Here is a 6,305-nt window from a genome sequence, read left to right on the forward strand (position 1 = left end):
CACGGAAAAGGATGCAAAGCTGCCTCCACCTGAAAAATGAAGGGATAAGTTCCTCCTGCAGGCATCTGGCCGACAGCAGACGCTCAAAGACCCCAGTATTCAACCTGACACCTGCTCTTCCTTTGAGCTTCACAGAATCATAAAACCATAGAACAGTGAGGGCTGGAAAGGACCTTAAGATCACCTAGATCCAACCCCACTGCCATCTCGCACTAGACCATGTCACCCAAAAGGCCGCCAAATAGGTCAGGCAGGATTTCCCCTTAGTGAAGCCATGCTGGCTGTCACCCAGCACCTTGTTGTTTTTCATGTGCCTTAGCATGCCTTCCAGGAGAATCTGCTCCAAGATTTTGCCAGGCACAGAGGTGAGACTGACTGGTCTGTAGTTCCCTGGGTCATCCATTTTCCCCTTCTTGAAAATGGGGGTTATATTTCTCTTTTTCCAGTCGTCAGGGACTTGACATGACTGCCATGATTTTTCAAATATGATGGACAGTTGCAACTTCATTCACCAGCTCCTTCAGGAACCGCAGATGGACTGCATCAGTTCCCATGGGTTTGTGCACATTCAGGTTCTTAGGATGATCTTGAACCAGATCCCCTCCTACAGTGGGCCGAAGGTCTTCATTCTCACAGTCCCTGCATCTGCCTTCCAGGACTTGGGTGGTGTGCTCAGAGCATTTGCCAGTGACGGCTGAGGCAAAGAAGTCATTAAGAACCTCAGCCTTCTCCAAATCCAGGGTAGCCAGTTCTCCTGATAGCTTCTGGAGAGGGCCCATGTTGCCCTAGTCTGTCTTTTTATTTGCTACATACCTATAGAAGCTCTTCCTGTTATCTTTCAGATCCCTTGCCAGGTTTAATTCTAACTGTGAACGCACACAAACCCAGTGGTCTGGTGTCCAACTACAGGTGGCCCCTTGAATGCTTGCAGGAGATGCTTTCCTTTGGCGCTAGCCCCAGGCGGGGATCCCCGCATTCCCTGCCAGTGTGAAGCACAGGAGAGTGCCACAGATCTGCACCTGGCACAGCACTTGTACCTATCTTAAGTCGGAATTTCTGACCCACGAGCATGTCATGCCTCCGGTACTTCTTCTGGATCTGCCAGCTACAGTGCACCACAAGGCTGATGGTCTTGGCCATCTCACTGGGTCTTGCTCTCCACAGCAGCAGCACAGCATCCCCTGGGGAAAGCAAGGGAACGTCAAGGCTCTGCTGAGACCTGACTCTCCCTGACCTACGCTCCATGGCAGGGACAGCAGAAACCAGATGACGTGCTGAAAAAGATGGACTTGTGGGAGGCCATAGGCCTCTGGAGGACCTCTGGACTCGCTGGGACTCCTCCTCCTCTTGCGGCCTGGCAGCCTGAGCTGTGCTGTCACCAGCCCGTCCCTCCATTCCCCCGTCCCCCCGTCCCTCACCAGCACTCCAATAAATGCCTTCGGCTTCACCTTCTAGTAGGTCTCCTCCTCTCAGTGCTGCCTCTGCCCTCACCCCCAGCACAGAGCCCTGCAAGCTGAGGCAGAGGGAGGGGAGCCACCACCCTTGCCGAAGCCAAACTGCAGGCCCAGGGTGGGAAGAGAAGCCTGGAGAAAGGGCGCTGCAAAGGCGTATGAGAGTGGCCAGGAAGATGGCTCAAGGTGCTGCACAGAGCCTCTGAAGGAGGACAGCAGAGCTGCCACAGCAGTCCCGTGCTGCAGATTAATACCCATGGGCATCATCATCCTAAGTACGTACCAGCAAACTTCAAGATGTCACCTCCAAGAGTCAGCATGTCTGGAGACAGAGGGAAGGAAAGGAAGAGTCATGTGGACACCTTCTTCCATAATCCACAAAGGAAGCCCCCGTGCTCAGAGCGGAGCACCCAGGCGATGGTGCACTATCCGGCACAGCTTAGGAAAAGCACCACCCTGGCCTGCCTCCCAGGCTCCCAGGGGCTGCAGCCCTGGTACCTGCACAGAAGGCACAGAGGCATGGCCTCAAGCTGCCACCTAATTTTCAGAATGGTGGAGGCTGGAAGGAACCTCTGGGGTCCATCTGGTCCAACCCTGCTCTCAAGCGGGGCAGAGCCAGCTGCCCAGGACGCTGGCTAGATGGCTTTGGAAGAGCCAAAAGAGGAAGATTTCTCAAGCTCCCTGGCAATCAGTCAGTCACCTCTCACAGCCAAAAAGTGTTTCCCAACTTACAGAGGGAAACTGCTGTGCTTCAGTGCGTGCCCATGGCATGGCCTCTGGTCCTGACAATGAGCACCACTGGAAAGAGCCTAGCTCTGTCTAATCTGCTCCCTCCCTTGAAGTTTTAGACACATTACTGTAAGATCCCCCCTGAAGCCTTCTCTTCCCTAGGCTAAACAGGCCCAGTTCCCCCAGCCTTTCCTTGTAGGAGAGATGCTCTAGACCCTTCATCCTCTTCGAGGCCTCTTCTGCTTTTCTTTACAAATGCTGCCAAAGGGGTGTCCAGAATGTGCTCATAATCAGCTCAGAAGGGTCAAGACATCCCCTGAGAAAATGGGCTTGGAAGGGTCTCTGTCTCTCCCTGTCTTTCCCACACAACGCCAGTGCCAGCATGTCCAGGTCACTTGTGCGCTGGCACTTGCTTGGTGCTCTCAGCCTGCTCTGGGCCCCCAGGCACCATGGAGCTGGGTGTTCCCATCAGAAGCACAGAGGTGGCTGCTGAGAAAGTGGGTGCCTCCTTGGCCACAGTGGGGAGCAGAAAGGACCTGCACTTGTCCTGACTTGCCAGGAGAGCCTGGCCGTTCTCACTGTTCCTCCAGGCCACAGAAAGTCCCAGCCCTTCCAAGGAAGCAGGACTAGGTTGCCCAGGATACCAGCCTCCCCATTCCATGAGCAGCCCTATGGCCTGCCGCCAGGCAGTCCTGCAGCATGGCTCTTACCCTCCAAAACGTCACACAGGTAGTGATTGAGGTCTTCCGCCAACTCATCAGTGCCTCTCTGTGAACCACCCTTCCAGATACAGTGCTCTGTCAAAGAGGTGAAATCTGTAACAGAGACACCCAGAAATCAGGAAATGAATGCCCTGGGGACCAAAGGACCTGGCAGCCAGTTCCACACTGGCCAGCCGGGGTGCCCAGCCCGGCACCTTCCCATGCCCCAACACAGTGTGGGTTGCAGCAGTGCTTAACCACCCATGATAGCCCATCCTTTTTGGGAATCCCAGCAGAAGACCTCTCAGCATTCATTATGGCCACTCACTATCAGCAGCAGGGGCAGGGCTCCAAAGGGCCTGGTGTGTGCCAGAATGGCTCACGTTCCTCGATGTCACAGTTGCTCCTCCCTGCGCACCCTACCTGAAATATCTGCAAAGAGCAGCACTCCGTGGACTGCCTGAAAGCTGGTCCCGAGGTAGTCGCTAGAAACAAGGCTGGGGAGAAAAGCTGCTGCTTTGTCCAGCTCTGAGCTGCAACGTTTCCTCTCCCAGGAAGAAGACGCCATCTGCACCCTGTGGTGTCCGGGGTACCTCAGGATCATCTGCTGTGCCCAGCTGGGAGAAGAAATATGACCCCAGTGCGCCATGTGAGGTGCCTGCATGTGGGGCAACTGTCCCTCTGCCCACAGGGTGGCCACAGTCACTGGCAGTGGCCTCCTCAGTAGGTCTTTGCTTCCCTGTCAGCTCTCCGCACACATCACAATGAGCTGACAGTGACATTCTCTGCGGGTCATCACCTTTGGAACTGCTGCCCCGTGGCCGAGGCTTCCTCCTTGACACTGGGCCACTGGCTGGAGGTGGCCAGCACCACCCCATTGCTTGGGGACAGCACCCAAGGGAGGCACATGCAGACCTGCTGCAGTGCCTTGCACACACAGCTGTTTGAGAGCACTGCTCCTTCCCGACAGCGGAATAGCTTGTCACCGTTTTCCCAGTAGTCTTGCCCGCTTCTTTTTCCAGTGCTCCCTTGCTGCTGCAGCAAAGGGAAGGGACAGTGCTCTCTGGTCTGGAGACAGGAGGGGGAGAGGGACTGGGAACCCTTGCTGGGCTGTATCTGAAGAGCACCAGGCAGCATGCAGTGGGCCACCCAGAAGTCCAGGACAGACTCCAAAATGGTGGGCATGTTATCTGGCAATGGAAGTAGTTAAGATTTTGTAAAGGGCTATGTGTATGAAAGCTTGGGGATGTTGAGTTTACACTTGCAGGTAGCAAGGAAAAATGTTTCCTTACTGTCCTGGGTCCAGCAGTAGCCGTCATTTTTCTCCTTCTTAGTAGCTGGTGCAGTGCTGTGTTTTTGACTTTAGCCTCGGAACGACGCTGATAACACCGATGTTTTTAGTTGTTGCTAAGTAATGTTTAGTCTGACCAAGGACTTTCTGAGTCTCATGCTCTGCCAGGGAGGAGGGGAAGCCAGGAGGAAGCAGAGACAGGACAGCTGACCCAGGGGAACAGAACAGGGGTGAGCAAGTGGCCCCGTGGTCCTTAGCTGCCGGCTGGGTTGAAACCATGACACATCTCCAGTGCAGACTTCCCTCCTGCCTCTCAAGGGGCTCCATGATGTTGGCTCCACGACACAGGCTCAAAATGCCAAAATTAATATTTATGGGGTAGAAGAAGGTGAATCCCATTGGTTGCAGATGCTGTCCCTACGTTAATATTTTTTTTCCTCCCCATAAAATCTAGTCTTTAGGTGCTGTAGCAGAATGACTCTAAGAGCAGGACCATAGAGTTCTGGAGGACTGTGCAAGCAAGGCAGGGGGTGGCCCCCACAGGTGGCCGGAGATCGGACCTGGGAGGAGAATGTGGAGGAAGCTGTGGGGGGGCTAACCAATACTGTTGTGCCAAGAAGGAGTGGCTGAATACCACTCCTATATATATGTGAACTGCGTCACAAATAAAGCAGAAGCTGCTTATCACCCATATTGGGTTAGCGTGTCTGCTTTTCCTCGCCGCTTACAAATGGCGCCCGAACAGGGACGCAGACTACAGGGCCCTGGTCGCTGGGGACCCGGATTACAGGGCTCCGACTAGCGGGGACCCGGGATACAGGGCCCCGACTAGCGGGGACCCAGATACAGGGCCCCGGTCGACGGGGACCCGGATACAGGGCCCTGACTAGCGGGGACCCGGATACAGGGCCCCGGTTTAACGGGGACCCGGATACACGGCCCCGCTCGACGGGGACCCGGAACGGCGAGTGAGCGGCGCCGGCGGCAGTGGCCGGGAAGCGCGGGCAATGCTGCTGCGGTGGCGTGACGGACCCGGGTGCTCGGACTAACCGAAAGGAATCCGCCGCTGGGGCGAACCAGACACTGCTGCGTCGGGAGGCCGATCCGGAGACCGAGGTTACAGGACGACCCAGAAGAAGATGATCTGGAAAAGGCTGGCCATGAAAATGGACCGAGAGGTAGCCCTGGACTTATTACAGTGCTTTTTATAAGAGCGGGGAACTGAGCCCTGAACTTTTTACAGTGCTTTTTATAAAGCGGGGAATTGAGCCTGAGACTCTAAAGCAGCTAGCAGGTCTAGCGGCTAGGGAAGGCTAAGGGATTTTTTTTGCAGATCCTAATACAATATTTGAGGAGAGTGAGTGGCGAAAGTTTGGTGATGAACTATTTGACTCAGTGCTTAATGATTATAAAAAGGCAAAGAAACTCGGTAAACCACGGAGGGAAGTAATGAACTGTATAAAAAGATACAAGGCAGAAAAGAAAACTGCCGCGGTAGCAACGGAGAAACTAGGAACAGACGTCCCCGGTCGGTTGAAACCTGGGGAAGATTACAACTCGTTCCCCCCCCCAACTCGCGGGAGCACAGGGTTTCCCCCCACCCCCCACCCCCACCCCCTTCCTTTTCTCCCCTTCCATCAGAAGGTGCCGCGGAGGAGGTGCAACCCCCTGCTCCCCCACCACCCCAGTTCCGAAAGTAGGGACTTTGAAAAGGACAGAGAAAGTATATTAGAAGGTATACGTATGATAAATGCCGAGGAATCCGAAAGAAAGAGGGCGGTGCCTCGGCGCCGGATCGATTGCGGCGCCACTTTGAAGCACGCAGTAGAAAATAGGGATCATGCGCGAGCGGGAGATTTAAAGGAACCGCGAGCCTCTCCAACCCACTATGCCCTAGAGTGAAAAAATTTTTAACTCAGTCACGGAGGAGCCAGGTCTGCAGATGGCTACATACCGAACGAGATACATCTGATAAGAAAGACACAGCTGCGAGCAACGGAGACCCCGAGTTCGGCGCAGGATCAGCCCCCGAATCCCCTGAATCCGAGCCAGATTTATATCCTCTGCTTCCAGACCCTGACTCTTCGTCTCCCGGGTCGGTCTGCTCAGACTTACTGGCCCTGGAGACGCTCA

Source organism: Pezoporus flaviventris, unplaced genomic scaffold, assembly GCF_033815535.1.
Source record: "Pezoporus flaviventris isolate CSIRO_AGI_PZ_B2104156 unplaced genomic scaffold, CSIRO_AGI_Pfla_v1 ptg000002l, whole genome shotgun sequence".
NCBI classification, from domain to species: Eukaryota; Metazoa; Chordata; class Aves; order Psittaciformes; family Psittacidae; genus Pezoporus; species Pezoporus flaviventris.